The sequence below is a fragment of the Peromyscus californicus genome, unplaced genomic scaffold, assembly GCF_007827085.1.
Source record: "Peromyscus californicus insignis strain IS unplaced genomic scaffold, ASM782708v3 Scaffold_24__1_contigs__length_46423439, whole genome shotgun sequence".
Lineage (NCBI taxonomy): Eukaryota > Metazoa > Chordata > Mammalia > Rodentia > Cricetidae > Peromyscus > Peromyscus californicus.
The window spans coordinates 34,635,509-34,654,391 of NW_026294535.1; the positions used below are offsets into that span (position 1 = coordinate 34,635,509).

Consider the following 18,883-nt stretch of genomic DNA (forward strand, 5'->3'; position numbering starts at 1 on the left):
TGTGTCGTGGCTTCCCCTCTTGGGTGAGCTGGCCTCCTCTCCACGGCAGAGGAATGTTCTCCAGGTAAAAGGCAATATCAGCTGCTAGCCCTCCCATTGTCCTGCCAAGGCTGGAGCTAGTCCCACTAGTTACCTAGAATAAATTGCCTAAGCTTGTGTGTGTGTGTGTGTGTGTGTGTGTGTGTGTGTGTGTGTGTGTGTGTGTGTGCATACATATTTGAGCATGCATTTGGAGGCCAGAGACAGCTTTGGGTGTTGTTTCCTTGGGAGCTGTCTATTTTCCTTGTCCCTCCCTGGCCTGAAGCTCACCAAGTAGGCCAAGCTGGCCAGTGAGCCTCCGGGATCCATGTGTCCCTGTCTCCCCAGCACTGGGATTACAAGCATAGGCCACCATGCATGGCTCTTTCACCTGGGGATTGAACTCAGGTCCTCGTAGTTTCAAGACAAGCATGTTATTGACCATGCTATCTCCATAGTCCTATGTAAACTCTTTGAGTCTTTGTTTTCTCCACTGTAAAAATGGAGACAATAACAAGAGCTACTCACTTTAATAGACTGTTATAAATAATAAACACTGTGACATACGTAAGGAATCCACAACGGGCTTGACACGTCAGGTGAGCTCATTAAAGGCAAGCTTTATTAATGCTGAAAGAAAGGCGTGACCCAGGCAACGGCAGACATCTATCAAGCCGATTTAGTGGCCCCTGAGATGGTTAGTTTTAAAAGTCAACTTGCCACAGCCTCGAATCACCTGGAAAGAGAGCCTGAAGGAAGGCTCTCTTAGCTAGGTTGGATTGGCCTGGAGGCATATCTGTGGGTGATTGTTGTCGGGGGCCGTGTGAGGGGAGCAACAGGCGGCATTGGAACTCATGGGATATGGCTGGGTGGTTGGCAAAGCCACGCCTGAGTGACCCTTGGAGAGGCAAAGCCCGGAGGACTGTGTGTCCTGAGGACCTCATGCTGTTATTGAGCACAGCTCTGATGGTCACCACATCCCTCGTAATCTATGGGTTATATGAAAACTCCCAGGGGATTCTAGCCCCTCACTGGGCAATGTTACTGGTACTTACAATAACAGTGATTGCCTTTTTCCAAGCATTGTTGCTGGGGCAGATTAACGATTCAAACACTACTTTTAGAAAGAATTTGGAAATATAGAATCCTTAGAAAGGTTAGGTTAAGGGTTTTTTTGTTAATGGCTTTAAGGTAGAAAATCTTGGGGAATAACTTAAAGTCTAGAGAGACACACTTTTAATAGTTGAACCAGGGACTCGTTGAGGTCACGGAACAGGAACAATGGCAGCCTGGCTACTGATGGCTGGCAGACCTTTCTTGCTAGGATGGATTGGTGATCAAAGGTGATGATTAATTCCTTGTGCCCATTTCTGCCCTCAGCTTTCTGATATGAAAATCTGTTGATGAGTGGGTATGCACCCTGAGGATTTAAAGTAGTGCTGACTGATTGTTTCATATGTAAAAGTTTAGATTTGTGATTCTTGTAAGATTTTTGTAAGATTACCTTTTGGGATAAATAATAAAATGAGGAGATAGGGTGAGATATCTGTAAATGATAAGGACTGTTATAATACACACAAAATCAGGAAGGTCCAATAACTATTGGAAAGCAGCACAGAACTTAGAACTCTGAAGTCTTAGTCATGCCCACATGCTTGCCTTGGGGTATCTTGCATCCTCACCATATGATGGGGAACACACCAGTGAACACAGTTTCACTCCAAGTCATTTCCTGATCCCATGGTCTAATAACTTCCCGTTGCTCAAGAGCCTATTCTTGGCCCAATCACTGATAAGAGAGAGAGAGAAATTTAAGGGGCTGGGGAGAGGTCTCAGTCAATAAAGTGCTTGATACACAGCATGAGACTCTGAGTTAGGATCCCCAGCTGCTCTGTAGACAAATCCAGCCATGGTGACATGCTCTGGTAATCCCAGCACCTAGGAAACAGAGACAGAGGGTCCCTTGGGATCCTTGCTGGCCAGCTAGTCTTCCTAACTTGGTGAGCTCTTCATTCAGTAGGAAACCCTATCTTTAAAAATAGGTGGATAGCATTGAGGAAGACAATATTGACCTTTGGCTTCCATATGCACACACACACACACACACACACACACACACACACACACACACACAACTTTTACACAGGTATACCACACACATACACACAGAGTAGGGAATGCTATGATGTGGACATGGCACATATTAAGAAAGACTTCTTGCCCTCACATTTTGAGTCAGAGTCTGTGGGCTCAGGGCATTCTGAAGATAGTATGATGGAGTTTTCCCACCAAACACCTCCTCCTCTTCACCAGATTTCCACAGACTTCTGGAAAATTATTTGCAGCCGGTAATTCTTTTGAGCACTTTTCTTTTTGTTTGCTTCTTCTCCTGTGAGTCCTAGCATTTCTGTGCACCAACATTTCTCAATAGAGATTGAGCATCAACTATGTGTAAGTCATTTCCACCTCTAGGATATGTTTCTTTGAGATTTCCTGACCTTTTGCTTCTTACAAGGTCTAGTAAGCAGAATTGCACACACCTTAAATCCCAGTATCCGGGAGGCAGAGCCCAAGGGATCTCTGTGAGTTCGAAGCCAGCATGGTCTACAGAGCAAGATCCAGGACAAGTACTAAAAGTACACAGAGAAAATCTGTCTCAAAAAAAAAAAAAAAAAAAAAAAAGCTTCATATCATGGTATGAGCACTGACAGCAAGAGGAAATTTATTCAATTTTACTGCAATAAAAGTATTGTAGCAAGGAGGGGAAAAAAATAAGGCCTAATAAAGACAGCTAGCTGTTGCTTGGAGTGAGAAGGTCATGGAAATACCAAGGGTAGGAGGATTCTTGCTGTAGTGAGTGCAGAGTGGCCAGATATCAAGGGGAGGAGGGGTTCTCAATAAATGGATATAGCACCGCGATTCTCAATCTGTGGGCCACGACCCCTGCAGAATTGAATGACCTTGTCACAGGGGTCGCATATCAGATATCCTGCGTATCAGATATTTACACTAGGATTCATAACAGTAACAAAATTGCAGTTATGAAGTAGCAACGAAATACTTTCATGGTTGGGAGTCACCACAAAGCCAGGAACAGTATTTAAGGGCCGCGGCATTAGAAAGGTTGAGAACCAGTGACGTAGTGCGATCTTGCTAGAACTGGGCTAGACAGGCAAAGACAGGTAAGAGGGGTGCCAGGGTGGAGGCCAGGTTGAGAAGAGTGTTCGGAGGAGTCCACTAAAGTCTGGGTAAGGAGGGAGTCTTGGTCACAGCGTTGTCATTTTAAAAGCGGCTCCAGGAAATGAGCAACAGAACATAGACGTGATCTGAGCCATGTGTTCACACAGGAGTTGTTCTTGAGGTGGATGCCGAACTTCCCTAGCATCTAGCTAAGGTCGACATTCGGTTGCTGTGCGACCACAGAGCACGCTACATGTTGTTCATAATGAAGGTGGTGGGCAAATTACCCTTTCTGATCTCTCCATTGCCTTCCTATCCTTCCTTGTCTTCTCTAAACCCAGACCTGAGCCATCTCCAATTGCCTACGGAATAAAACCCACCCACATCAGCGCGGCGTGTAAGCCCATCACAACGAGCTCAGTGAGTTTGAATGAATTTCCCCAAACTTGAAAACCTCAAGCTATAAACCCAGATGGTCCTTTCTGAGGTAGAATCCTGGAGTGGAATACGGAGTAGCTTAAGAAAATGGAACTCCAGGACGAGGCCCCAGAGAATTCCAGCGTGCCCCTGGGGACTGCCAGAGACCAAAAGTGATAACGTGAATCAGGTGACCAGGTAGGCGGGGCAGAAAGGAGGGGCTGAAACACTAACCACAGCTCAGCGTTTCCAGGAACTAAGAAGAGAAAGGACCAAGAGTATCAGACCTTTTGATAAGACCGATCGGCAGCCTCCAAACCTCTCATTGTCTCTCCTTGCTGGGAATATGGTGCCGTGGGTCAAGGCTCTGCGGGAGCCAGCCTCGTAAATACACAGTAACGAATACTCAACAACCCACCTCCCACACTGTTAAGTGTCTTGAGCTAGTAGTTTGCGTGACTCCACACAGAGGTCAGACGTCAATGTACTTAAGATTCTGGGATGTCCTGAGGTATCACAGGGTTGGCTATGACACCCCAGAGCAGTGGTTCTCAACCTGTGGGTCGCAACCCCTTTGGGGGTTGAACGACCCTTTCACAGGGGTCACATACCAGATATCCTGCAAATCAGATATTTACATTATGGTTCATAACAGCAGCAAAATTACAGTTATGAAGTAGCAACAAAATAATTTCATGGTTGGGGGTCACCACAGCGTGAGGAACTGTGTTAAAGGGTCACAGCGTTAGGAAGGTTGAGAACCACTGCTGTAGAGAACCCTGATACAATCCCCGGGAACCACTGATTTGGTGGGCACATCATTGATCGCTTTTATACAGTTTTCTCAAAAAACAAGAACAAACAAACAAACAAAAACTTCAAAAAAATCTTATTTTTAAAAATTTGAATATTTATTTGTTGGCTGGAATCGCTTTACTGATGGAGAATACTCAGTGAGAAAACTCCAAAAAAAAGTGGAAAATGGGAAAAAAAAAAAAAAAAAAAGATCCAATGAAACCCGAGAAAATGAAAGAAGGATCCATGGTCTTACTGAACTATTTAACATGTGAAAGTATGTCATAAAAGACGTTTTTTTTTCTTTTTCTTTATGAGTTATGGCCGATTACTATTGTTTTGCTTTGAGTGACAGCTTCTGGACCTAGTGAAACAGCAAGGAGTTGATGAAGCTCACGCTCAGGGCAAAAACGAAGATGTTTCTCTTCTTCCTCCTTCCCCTTCTCCTCCCCCTCCTCCCTGTCTCATTCTTCCTCCTACTTCCCTTCTCCCTCTTCCTCCTCCTCCTCTCCCTCTCCCTCCTCCTCCCCCTCCCTCCTCCTCCCCCTCCTCCCCCTCTCCCTCCTCCTCCTCCTCTGTTTCTTCTCTTTGAACACGGGAGAGTGAGGACAGAGAAGAGGGAAAAAGTGATTACCCTGCCCTCACATCCACAGCTATTTTTAAATATAATTACACATTTGGCAGATGTCTCTACTTCATTGCCTAGAGGCAGTCATGTTTGCATCAAACACTTCAGCGCAGGATGTTACAGACGCTCAGGGCTGGTCAGAGCGTGGGTTAAAAAGGACTAAAGCATCTTTGGACTTGCGCTCCGAGCCTTCCTTCTTCCTTGTCCTGCCCCAGCTTTTTGGTGGGGCGATGCTGTGGGTCTTTTCAGCTCTCCTTTCTACATTGAACATCTTTGTTTTTCAACCTCTGGGTCCATAGGACCAGATCACGGTGAAGTCAGCCTCCCACCAGGACCAGTTCGCTCTGGGTGTACGGACTACTAAATCTCCCGTCGTTCAGGAAGCGGGGGAGGGAGGGCACACAACTGTTGTTCCCCCAGCAGGAACCTTCACCAACCAAGCAAACAGGGCTCTCCTGGGGGTTCCCTAAAACCCCATGAGTCATAACCAAAGGGGAAGCAGATTGTGAAATCTGCCGCCGCCGTAGAGTGGTTTGAGAATCAGAGGTGCGTTTCCACATTTGCTTCCAGATTCCTGAGCTCGAGTTTCATTCTCCTGAAATCTGAGCTGGTGGTAAAAGCAGAGCGAAAGTGGATGCCGTAGGAGTCCACTGGCTCGGAATCAGCATTTTCTCTTAGAACCGGGATCAGCGGGAAGGGTTTGCGCTCGACCCACAGAGCAGCTGTGCGGACATTTCAAGCAGCTGGGTCTGATGGCGGCGGCAGGGGACGCTTAGCATTGATCATTTCTGGGGCTGAATTAACAGCTCCAGGCTCGCCCCTCCACAGCGGGAAGCAGGCTCAAAGACAACCAGCTAGTGAAAAGAACCAGGCTCCCCACCTACAGAGGTGAAAGTTTCCCCCTTTAACTAACTACCAAAAGGGGCGGGGGTGAGGGGTGGGGAGAGAGGCATTGTATTTTAAGTTAGGTATTAGTTCTTTAAAGCTGTAGCCAAGGCACTTATCTGTTGGCCCGCATTCCTCACGATAATGATTTTGTTTAATGGTGTTTGCAAAGTTCAAGTCCGCAGCGGGAAAGACTCAACCCGTTCGCGCCATCATTAGGGAATGAATGAGAGCCCTGGCATTTAGGATTGAATGCTGCACCATGAGGACGCACCCTTTGAGGTTTTTTCTTTTCCCTGAGGCCCAGGTAGAACTCCAGCTTTCAGGAACCGGGAATGATTAAGTCACTGCAACTGCCAAAGGGTGAAAAATAAAGCACCATGCAAAGCTCTCCCCAACTTTGGAAGCTGATGGTTCCACAGCAAAACCAGGGTAGGAACATTTTTTCCAAAGGCGAGGAAGAGCGAGCATTGGCCCTTAACCGTAGCATTAAACAAGGCCAGCGATGAGACCGGAGGATTGCTCAGAACTGTACAAGAGAAAGAGTGGGGAGGTGGACCCACAGACGGAGGCATCAGGAGCAGTCTAGTTCAGACTTGTGCACGACAGTTGCTTTGGGAACGGCAGAAATGGAAAAAATATAGGTCCCGTGGCTTCAAACTGTACCACAGAGGAAAAATAAAGGGGCGCACAGAACTCGTACTATCTACACAGCACAGCACTCTGACAGTCTTTGAGGGTTTGTGGAGGAAGACAGGAGCCATCGGCATTTCTTCAGGGGCCACATGAACAGTGGTCCAGATGTAGGCAGGGAAAGTTCGGCGGTAGAATCCTCAGATATGGGACCTCAGAGGCGGTGTTATGAGAAGCAATAACGGCAGTGCACACATTCTTGCCTCTCTCAGCCTCGATCCCCTGATCTGCACAGGACTGGCTACTTCTTTTCCTTCGTTATCACAGCCCATGAATCTCTTGCCGCTGTAATGCTCTTCTCAACCGCCTTCGTCTCTCTTACCACTTGACACGAGGGAAATCAGGCTTCTTAAGTATGGACAGTGTTTTTTTTTTCATCTCAGGGGAGCATGACCTGGGGGCTAGGGTTCCAGAAAGCCAACAGTCGCCAAAGCAACCCCAGGCTGGTGGCTTCTGGGTGCCTTGTCTTTCGAACTTGAAGAATGCATTTCATAGGTAATGTGAGGGTGGGTTTTCAGAAAGGAGCATTGTTATAGGTGTGTAAGGGCTGCTTAAGAGACGGGGAGAGAGCGGAGCTCCCGTACAGTGAGAGCAGGTGCTGAGAAAATAGTTAACACGGAGGGTCGGTGTCCCGGTATGGGAGGTGAGCTGGCAGTTCGGTTAGCCCGCCCACAAGGTATCCATGCGCCATAGCCGTCTAGTCTGGGGTTTCGGTCACTCCCTCTTATACAGCTTCCAGGCAGCTGTGTAAAAGACGAAAGACAAGAAGAAACAGCATCGGGAATCAGCCCTCAAACACTGCTGACGTTTCTGGACTCTGACCAGGACAGAACCAAAGACATTGCTAGCTTCGGGTCAAAGATGGAAGAAGAATCGAGGGCCCTGCCCCTTACGGATGCCTGTCTCCTGTTCTCATCACTGCAGCCTGGGTTTGTCTTAGTTACGATCGCTGATCTAGCTGTTCACGTTCTGCCTCTTGGTTTGTTTTCTTCGTTTCTTTCCTTTTTTTTTTTATTACCATACAAAGAAATGAGTGTGCGGTATACACATGTATACATATCCATGCGTGTGTGCAAACATGTGTGTGCATATGGACGCCAGGGGTCAGTGTTGAGCATCTTCTATCACTGTCCACCGTAGTGTTCGTAAAGGGGTCTCTCGCTGAACCTGGAGCTTGCGTACACTGGCTGCGCAGGAAGCCCTAAGGACCCTTCTGTCTCCATTGCCCCAGCACCAGAACTTCGGGCACACACGGCCATGCCCAGCTTTTGTGTCGGTGGTGGGACTCAGACTGGAGTTCTCGGGTCTCAGTGATAAGTCATCTCCTCAGCACTACCTCTCAATCATTTTTCTTAGAATTATTTCCTAGGACTAGAAAACACTCATGGTTAAGAACACTGGCTGTTCCTCTGGAGGACCTGGATTCGATTTTCAGCACCCACTTTGTGGCTATCAACCACCTGTAACTCCAGTTCCAGGGGATCCTACACCCTCTTCTGGCCACCACAAGTATCAGGCCCATTCATCAGTGGGTGCACGGACAAAATATCCATGCCCATAAAATGAAATAAACTTTTTCAAAACCTTAAATGATTTCCTAAACTATTCAGTCTAGTAAATGACAACTAACTACGCACCATTTACACTGTCATTTTGCATTCGAAGTGATCCAGAGGTGATTTAAAGTATTTGGGTGAAGCTGAGCACGAGGAGGTGGAGCCAGGGGGACCAAGAGGTCAAGACTATCCTTAGTTACCTGGGAAGTTTGTGGCCATCTGGGGGCTACATGGCTACATGAGACATTGGAAAAACAAAACAAAACAAATGTAGGGTCTGAGGAAACACTGCCGGAAGACCCCAAGACTCAAATAGTCTGAAAGAACAAAGAGCATTTATTATACCAAATAGGGGGTCGCTCACCTATGCAAAATGGTGACAATGACCCTGAGATGAGCGCTCGGGCTCCTTTGAAGCACAGCTAAGGGGAGGTTCGGGGTCAGTTACCTAATTGGTCAGTGTATTTCTAATTGGCCGAGGCTTAGTCTTATCGTTTTTTTGGACACAGCTGCGCAAGCTCGGAGGTGACGTAGAAGGGGGCTGCTGGGTTTGTCCTTGAGATATTGTGAGGCTGACTTAGACCCTCTGGGTTTGTCCTCTCCCCAGACCCTGAATGTAAGGGTCTTGTAGATAAACGGCCCTTTGTTGGAAAAGACACCTGTTTGCCCTTCTCAGAGAACCGGAACCTAAATTCAGTTGTGGAAGTGGAAGTTTAACCTCTTCACAAAAAAACCAAACTAAATAAATTTTAAAAAATCATAAAATTAAAAATAAAGTAGATGTAGTAAATTGTGTAGACTGAATGTGTGCTTGCAATAAGCACATATGAAAATCCACATAAAGGACTTTAGCGTCTGAAATGTTGGTGTCTTCCAGAATTAATCTCCTGAGGAGCCCCAAGGGAAGACTATTTGTGGGCAGGGTCTGAATTAATAAGGCAGAAGGCTGTTGGCTTAAATAAGAGCGATATAGAGAGGGAAAAAGAAACAGGAGAAGGGCGGGACCTCATTCATCTGTCATGGATCCGTGCACCTCCTCCAGCTTTGAAAACAACTCAGTCAACATGGCTTGTGCTCCCCGAAAGCGCTCTTCACAAAGACCCCCCCCCACCCCCAGACTAATGTCAGTCACAGAGAGAAGGCTTCCATTGCATCTGCAATTGCAAACAACCTAAAAGATTCCCCATAGGAACTTCGTCATTCACCAGCTCTGGGCTGCCATAGAATGTCACTTTCCACCCCCTGACTTTCCCACGTCCCCACTCCTCACCGTTTATCCTTTCCTTTGAGAGCAAACCAGCTCTGTCTTAAACCTTCCAACTTTGTGCAACGGCAGGTTATTTCCACCGCTGTGAAAAAGGGATAGATTCCCAAACATGCAGAAAAACCATCCATAGGCATAAAAATAAATCAGGATGAATTTCTGTTGCTTCGGGAAACAAATGATCCATCCCCAGGTGCTGGCCTCCCCTCCTTATGGGGCTGCAGGAGATCACATGCAATCCGAGCACTATGCACCAAGCAACTCTGTGAACAGACTGACTCGTTTTTGCTTCTGGTGCCAGGGTTCTGTCGTGTGACCTCCTGTAAATTCCTCATCCCTTCTAACCTTACCTCTTTGTCTATACAATGAGGTGCAGCTCCCGGTAATAAAGATTGTATCTTGGGTAGTAAAAATAGTATCCATCTTACGCACCCAGGGAGGGTCATGTTGGACATTGTATAGTGAGAACTTGCCTGATCCCAGGGCCTGGCGCTAAAGGGTTATAGTAATCATTAAATCATTCCCAATCTCAAATATTACATGTATTTGAAGGTCTACAAAATGGAACTCCAAAAACTCACTTGAAAACAGCTATTTAGCCGGGCTGTGGTGGCGCACGCCTTTAATCCTAGCACTTGGGAGGCAGAGCCAGGCGGATCTCTGTGAGTTCGAGGCCAGCCTGGGCTACCAAGTGAGTTCCAGGAAAGGCGCAAAGCTACACAGAGAAACCCTGTCTCGAAAAACCAAAAAAAAAAAAAAAAAAAAAAAAAAAAAGAAAAAGAAAACAGCTATTTAATGACTATTGTGTGCTTGGTACTTCAAAAACAAGACAAAAGGAAGAAACCCATACACAAACATCCACTGAGAGCCTCCTGCAGGCCAGGACCTTGAGTATCATATTTATTCTGCCAAATAAGTCAAGGAGTGTTCCTACTTCTCCACAGGAGGACCAAGAGCTCTGAGAACTTACATAACTCACTAAAAAGGGACAAATTGAGCACTATACCCAGATCTATGGCACCTGGGAGCCCTTCCTCACCCATGAATCTTCTCCTTCTATTCAAAAGTAGAACACATGTCTCAGATTAACCAAATCTTTCTTTCTTTCTTTCTTTCTTTCTTTCTTTCTTTCTTTCTTTCTTTCTTTCTTTCTTTCTTTCTTTTTTTTCAAGACAGGGTTTCTCTGTGTAGTTTTGGAGCCTTTCCTGGATCTCGATTTGTAGACCAGGCTGGTCTTGAACTCACAGAGATCTGGCTCTGCCTCCTGAGTGCTGGGATTAAAGGCGTGTGCCACCACCACTACCTGGCCAAATCTTATATTCTAAAGAAAAAACAAGGATGAGTATTCTTTTTTAATTTATTTATTTTGTATTTGTATTGGCATTTTGCCTGCATGTGTGTCTGCGTGAGGGTGTCAGATCTTGGAGTTAGAGACAGTTGTGAGCTGCCATGTGGATGCTGGGAATTGAACCTGGGTCCTCTGGAAGATCAGTCAGCACTCTTACCCACTGAGCATCTCCCCAGCCCAAGGATGAGTATTTTGAGGCGTGACTGCGGGAATGAGATTAGCTCATGTGAGGCAGCTGTTGAGCCTTACCTAATTTGGTAATACTGGTAATATTGCAAATTGAACAGGGAGTTGGGGGGGGGTGAGCACCATGGGACTCTCCTTGCCCATCTTAATGACCTGTCCTTATGCAATTCTGTGGCTTCCTGACAACTCCAGCCAACATCAGCTGATGTCCCCCTCTCCTTTGAGAAGTTCAAACGGCAGTATCAGAACCTGCTATCCAGTGCGACAGCTCAGTCTGTAACGTGCCTGATGGGCGAGCACAAAGATCTGAGTCCAGATACTGTGGGATGTGCTGTATGGCAAATGTGTTGCTCTGATTGGTTAGTAAATAAAACACTGATTGGCCAGTAGCCAGGCAGGAAGTATAGGCGGGACTAAGAGAAGAGAATTGGGGGAAATGGAAGGCTGAGGTGGAGAGACCTGCCAGCCACCGCCATAACAAGTGAGATGTAAGGTACCAGTAAGCCATGAGCCATGTGGCAACTTATAGATTAATAGAAATGGGTTAATTTAAGATAGAAGAAGTAGATAACAAGAAGCCTACCATGGCCATACAGTTTATAAGTAATATAAGCGTCTGAGTGATTATTTTATACGTGAGTTGTGGGACTGCGGGGGTTTGGTGGGACCTGGAGAGAAGCTCTCCAGTTACGTCCAGATTTCTAGCACACATGTAAAAGCCATGCACAGTAGCATGCATCTGTAAGCCCACTGCTCGTGAGCAGAGACCGATGGATCTCTGGAGCTCATTGGCCAGGTTCAGGTTCAGTGAGAGACCCTGTCTCAAAATATAAGGTGAAGAGTGATGGAGGAAGATGTCCAACGTTGACGTCTGGCCTCCACATGCACACACACAGCTGTGCACACCCATGCACATCTCCACGTGACCACAGGCATGTACCACATACATATGCACAAAATCAAACTCCCTGTTCAATTTGTGGTATTACCAGCGTCACCAAATTAGGTAATGCTCATTGGCTGCCTCACATGAACTAATCTCATCCCCACCGTCACACTTCAAAATACTCACTGTGCGCATTTTAGCTTACTCTTCCCTGGGGTGGTGGTCACAGGTGACGACACACTACTAAAGGTCACGCAGTGTTTCTAAGAAGCCACTCACAGAGCTGGGAGGAGGCGGTCACCAGTTGGTTGTTGGGAAAGAAAAAGTAACTTAAGAGATATTGCAAGTGTCTTGTCTATCCTATGAGGGTGGGGAGTGTCCCTTGAAGAGAACACCATCATGTCAGAGACCCTGGGAAGAGGTTATTTTTTAGAGTCCAGGATAAGGATTCTGCAAGAAGTTTAATGGCTGCCGGAGAGAGGCTTTCTTTGCTCTGGACACTTGGTGTGTCTCGGTGTTGTAGAGTTGCCTGGACCACTTCTGTTAGAGGAGGTGATGCCTTCCCTCATCTTCAGAGAGATAACCGGGGTGGGAGGGAAGGGTCAGGCCAAGGAAAGGGCCTCACCTTGGTGCTGACTCATTCTCTGTGCTATGTGTCTTTTCCCCATCTGCGGCAGCCTTAACCGGGTCAGGGAGGGATCCAACCAAAATGTGGGTCAGAATAACACAGGGGAATGCTGGTTCCTTCCTTTGGGGACAGAAGATGGGGCCGGGGAAGGATAATGTTGCCTTCAGCAAAAACACTTATAACGCGCTGCATCTCCTTCCCCATTCGTTAGAGGAGAAGAAACAATATCTGCTTCTCTGGTGTCATGAGGAGTAGAGAAAACTCATACAAAGAGACTAGAATTTGTGTAGACATCAGGGATTATTCCATTCATCCCGTGTTGCTTGTAATGAATTACATACCAAGCCGCGGGCAGATAGAATTCAGCCATGAGAAGCACGCGTCAATTGCTGCTCTCTGAAGTTCGGGTTCTTTTGAGGACAGGCCATACACAGATAAGCATGATGTCATAGCTGAGATGGCGATCTTGGGTATTCACCGAAGATGTTCTCAGGAAACACCTGCACAGGGCGAGGGGAGTGAGACGGGAGGTGAGAAGACCAGCTGGAGTGTCCTCATGCTAGATCTAGCTAGCCCTGACCTGGCCCCTGTGGCTCTGGACCGGATGCTGCACCATCAGCATCGTGCTGGAAGGTGAGAGGCTGGAGAGATGGCTGAGTGTGTAAGAGATGAGGATCCAAGTTTGAATCCCCAGCACATACCTAAAAAGCCACATGTCTGTAACCCCAGCGCTGTGAGGGACAGAGACAGGAAGACTGTTGGGGCTTCCGGGTGGCCAGCTCAGCTCCAGGTTCAATGTTAAGGAAATGGAGCAGATGGGAATTGATCAGGACCCCAACCTCCTACTGCGGCCTTTGCAGTGCATGGACCCCCACACATGCCCATACACCTCATGTACATACACCCCACACATACTCAGAGGAAGTGGCTATGGGTTTTAGCTGATCATGGTTAAAATATTACCCTATTACTGCACTCACAAAAAAACACAGAAACACAAGCATGGAATTTGATCACTGCCCGCTCCTCCAAGACTCAAAAAAAAAAAAGGATACATATAAGTGAAAGGCTCCACAATGTAAATTTCACTGGCTTCAGTTAAATCCCCCTCTGTCAGGGAGAGGCTCCGGAAGGAGTGATATATGAGCTGGGAGCATCTGTATGACACGCAGTAAGTTACTGTGAGTTGGAGACATGTTGTAAATCCACTACAATCTTTGAAGGCAGAGGCCACTGGCTCCATCCTGAGACTCAGACCAACTTGTAAAAGACAGAAATATAGCCTTTTCCCAGGAAGGCCTCTGAATAGAGACAAGCTGTGTTTGAGACCCTCCCGAAGTTACCCAACTTAGGGCCTTTGGCCACCCATGTGTACAGGCGATGAACAGTTACTGGGTATCTATGCAGCATTGGTTGGAATCAATAAAAGTGGAAATCTGGCACTTTCAGTTGTGATGGTATCTGTTCTCACTGGACTGCCTTGGGGGTCTTAGGGTGAGGGAGTCACTCCTACCTACCAGGTGCTTCCTATTAGAGTCTGGGTCTCCCAGGCTCATAATGATTTGTTTGCTTGTCTATCTCATTTGCGAAATGAGCAGCTGTCCTACCGATATTTTCCACTCAGTGCCTAGCACCCAGCTCAGTACACAGAAGGCTGCAAGATGAATAATATAACACATGACAGAAAGAAAAAAAATCCTCTTAACCATTTCTTTTTCTTCTCCTTGCTCCCTCAAATTCCCAAGGCCAGGCAAGTTACTGCCTTGTTTAATTTGCTAAAGGAACAGGGCTTCTCCCTGAGTAGTTTTGTATTTTAGGTCACGTGCAGAAAATCCACGCGAGTTTATAGAAATAATTTTCACAGTGTCATAGAAAGTAAATAAGATGAAGAAGCCATCATGGACAATACAGAGTTTTCATTCTGGCCACTCTGCACCCAAATATGGAGCCGATTGCCTTCTTTATTAGTGGAAAGGACAAGAGAGCCGCTTGTCCTGGATCACAGGATCACTGTTCCCTTTGTCAACTGTGTCTGTAAAAGTCCCTGTGTTCATAAGGACTTCACATGATGCAGTGAACAGGTCTACCTGAACCTCATCATCGAAGGGGTGGCAGAAGGAACGAGGGACCTCTGTGGTTTATTTTTGTTTTGTTTTGTTTTAAGTTCTGGATTTCTCCTTTTCTTTGGCTATCACAGGTTAAAACATGCACACTTAATTTTATACTAAAGCTGAACATTTCAAACTGATGTCCAAGCTACTAATGAAATCTGACATCAGGCTGAGTAAATATCAAAGAAACATTCCCCTTGTATTTAAGCTACCAACTGTGTAAAGGCAACTCAAACCACTGACCATCTTCAGAGTTCTCTGGTCTATAAAAGCAAGCTTCCTCAACTCCCAACGTTTTATAAGAATTAAGTAATAAAAATATTTTCTTAAAAAATGAAAATCCAAAAAAAAAATGAAAATCCAAACAAGTAAATAGAAAATTAAAGTTCCTTCTAGATATTCTAGAAAGTTCTGTGTGTATTGAGCACTCGTGAGCAACGTAAGGAAAGCGTTGTTTTCGTTAATGGGAGAGTAACAAAGATTTACGATATAACTTTATTAGGTCAAAGTCAACCTGGGCAGCCCTCTAGCCAACAGCCCTGTTTTTAAGTGTCATTTGAGATGATATTGGAAGTTTTTGCCTGATCAGACTAAACCACCTGTCTGTTACACAAAGGAAAATCCCAGCAGCCACTTCTTTCCTGAATTTGCCTCATCCTTGATGTCTTAGGCTCAACTCCCAGTTTTACGAGGAAAGAGGTGGATGTGGGGCACAGGATGAACACTTAAAACCAGCAGTGAAAGCACATCCCCTAAGAAAGAGCTGCTGTGCCCCTGGGAGGAACACACAGAACGGGGTGGTTCCCATGCCCTTCCTGTGATCAGCTCTCACACGGCAAGCCACCCTGGAATGCTTTCCAAGGAGTGAGAGGTTACTGTCTTTGAGGTCTCTGCTCTGCCTGTGGCATAATGGTGTCCAAACCTTGGCCAGAGCTTTGGTACATTTGTTGTTGTTGTTTATACATGCCTGCCTGGTTAAAATACAATTTGCAGACGACGCTGCAATCTCATCACCCCTTGCGACCCAGGTACTGCCCATGGTGCAGCCATGGTCACCGCTTTGGCTGCATGCACGGAGCCCAGCTGGAGCCGAGCATGTGGATCTACTATGGAGGACCCCGCAGTAAGGGCTCTAGCTCTCTCTGGAGGATGATTCAGGAAGGTCCCTGCAGGTGTCATACAGGGAAACGAACCCCATAAAGAGATAAGAATGAACACCCGGTGCAGATTGACTTCATCAACTTGGATCTGACTTGGGAGTCTAATGACAGAGGGTTGATTCCCAATGTATTTAAGCTCAGTATAATTTGGGGGAAAAAAGTTTCTGGTGTAATGCAATCCTCATTGCACAAGGAAGCGTAATTACATTGAAACTTAACTCAGGGTATGTGTCATTTCCTTCTAGAAGATGGGTTCTAGAGATAGACTACCTGTACTAGCTTAAGGGCCTGGCCTGGTCTCCATCATATAGATACCGTAAAGGTCATCTGGGCTATTAGCCACCTCGGGTCCTGGCTGTGGGAGCTTGGGGGAGCCTCTGGCTATACGGGTCATTTACTAGTCACCTCCAGTTCTGGTTGTAAGAGCTTGATATGCCTAGCCTAACAGATAACACAGATCACCAGGCTATTAACCACTTCCAATTCTCCACTTTCAGGATGGAGGAACAGGTTTTTCGTTTTTTCCCATTGGAAAGATAATCCTGTGTGCTTAACATTCCTGGTTTCTCTGGAGGTCTATGGGCCCAAGGACCTTCGGGGCTGTGCGCCCAATGGAGGATGATGAGCAGTACCCACACATCTCTCTGCCTCAAAGCGAGCATCCAGTGTTGGCCTTGTACATTGACCTCTACAACAGCAGAGGCTTCATGATCAAAGGAAACCGCATCTTTGGGCCACGCACATTCCTCCCACAGATGGTGGCCCAGTGGAACATGGGATCCCATTAGGATGTCACTAAAGAGAGCAGCTCCCCTTTCTGGATGCTGGAGCCTAGGACAGTCAGCACTGGAAACAAGACAGAGCAGCTGCAATCCCAAACACTATGGGCCATGAGGCTGCAGGCATGGTTGTGGAAGTGCAGGACACGCCCACTGCTTGTGCCTCTTCAGCTTCTGGTGTCATGAAGGTCAAGTGACAGGAGCTGTCCTCATTCCCCTCCTGGAGAGACTATACTCACCTCTTTGGGTCAAGCTGCAGAATGAAACGCCAGGAATTGTCAAGGATGACACTGGCCGCTTTGCAGAATTCAGGGACTCCCGATGTTTTTTCTACACTCTGCCTTTTGACACTTTCAACACGGGCCATGTTTACACAGTATAGTAATTTATTATATTTATTGTTACTTTTCTTTAAAAAAATATCACATGAGGACAAGGACTTTTTGTTCATGGATATAAGAGAAAGCTGTGCGCTTGGTAGGCTCCCCATACATACTGGGTTCTCAATATGTATTCTCAGTGGTTCTTAACATGTGGATCATGACCCTTTTGGGGTCGCCAAAGATCATCGAGAAAACGCGGATATTTACATTACAACTCATAAAAGTAACAAAATTACAGTTATGAAGTAGCAACAAAAATAATTTTATAGTTGGGGTCAGCACAACATGAGGCATCACAACATTAGAGGGTCACGGCATCAGAGAGGTTGAGAACCACTGTCCTAGATGAAAGGATGAATGAATGAATGAATGGGGAGCGAATGAGTCGGTGACGTGTTTAATCTCTCCCACACTCATTTTTTCACCTGTAAAATGAAAATATTAGATGCACTCAACACAACATCTTCACAGAAAGCAGCTAGCATCCGTGCACAGCAGACCTAGCCGGGCTTTACGCTCTTCCTGTTTCTGGAGAGCATGGGTTAGGAGTGTGCAGCTGCTCACGAGGACAAGGGATGAGGCTGCTACAAGTGGGTCCTGTTGTGTGGGGTTCAGTCCTGTGACTCAGAAACGCACCCTGCTCGTCATGGAGGTGATGGGTCATACAGGTATCCTAAGGCCTCGCGAGCATTCTGTTTTCATGAAATGGCCATTCACACTCAATGGAGCGAAAATGACTTGGATAATGTAAGACTGAGGCAGAGGGCTGGCCGCCAAACTTTCCATCTACGCTCCCCTAGCTCTCCTTCACTTGTGATCTACACAACTTGGGTGGGAAACTATTTTTAGAAGCAGGTATACTTAGTTACAAAAGAAGCATAGAAATGTGGATGTCTACATAGGGCTGTGTTCCCTTGGAAACAGCAACAACAGCAGTATTTACACAATAACACAGCTAAATATTGGACAACAGTGAATCAATTCAAGAAGGAAGATGTAGGTTTAGAGGAAGAGTCCTCTGCCACTTGACTCAAAGACAAAAGAAAACAACTGGATGAAAGATACTCTTTATTTCTGGATGAAAAAAAAAAGGCATTAAGGCAAAGGCATCAATTCCCAAATCAATTTATAAATTTAATAAAGAAAAATCCCCACATCAGCTGGGTGGTGGTGCTGCATGCCTTTAATCCCAGCACTCAGGAGGCAGAGCCAGGCAGATCTCTGTGAGTTCGAGGCCAGCCTGGTCTACAGAGCAAGATCCAGGACAGGCTCCAAAACAACACAGAGAAACCCTGTCTCAAAAAAAAAAAATCCTCACACCATATTTGGACCTATTCAGAATAATTATAAGCATCATCCAAAAGCCTGAACTTATAAAGAGCAAATTATACCACTTTTTTGAAGTCAGAAAAGCAAAGTTAAGGGAAAACTTGCCATCAGCTACTTAACAAGGCAAATTATAAAGCTGTAACAAAGTATAATAAATAAGATTACTGGCCATAATGTACTTCAATTTATTATATACTTTGCTAAGGGTCATGAGCTGAGGTTTGTGAAGCACTAGTTTATAATATTCCAAATAGACCATATTGGAGAGAAATATGTGCAGCTATTACAAAAACAATGTGTCAGAACTATATCGTTATCGCCACAGAAAGATGTTAACAATATGTTTGTGTGGTGGTTTGAATGACAGTGGCCCCTATAGGCTCATATATTTGAATACTTGGTCCCCCCCACACACCATGGGTTGAACTTTTTGGGAAGGATTAGGAAGTGTGGCCTTGTTGGAGGACGTATGACTTCTGATGGGCTTTGAGGTTTCAAAAGCTCACACCATTCCCAGTTAGCTCGCTACTTGTAGATCAAAAGGTGAGCTCTCTACTGCTCTGGGGCCATGCCTGCCGGTGCCGTGCTCTCCGCCATGATGGTCACAGACTCCAACCCCCTGAAACTGTAAGCCTCA

General features: G+C 46.1%; 1 pseudogene; it reads left to right on the forward strand.

Moving 5' to 3' along the window:
* The first annotated feature begins 12,941 nt into the window (after positions 1 to 12,941).
* LOC128119554 (NADH dehydrogenase [ubiquinone] 1 alpha subcomplex assembly factor 3-like) lies at positions 12,942 to 16,798 on the forward strand (annotated as a pseudogene).
* The last annotated feature ends 2,085 nt before the right edge of the window (positions 16,799 to 18,883 follow it).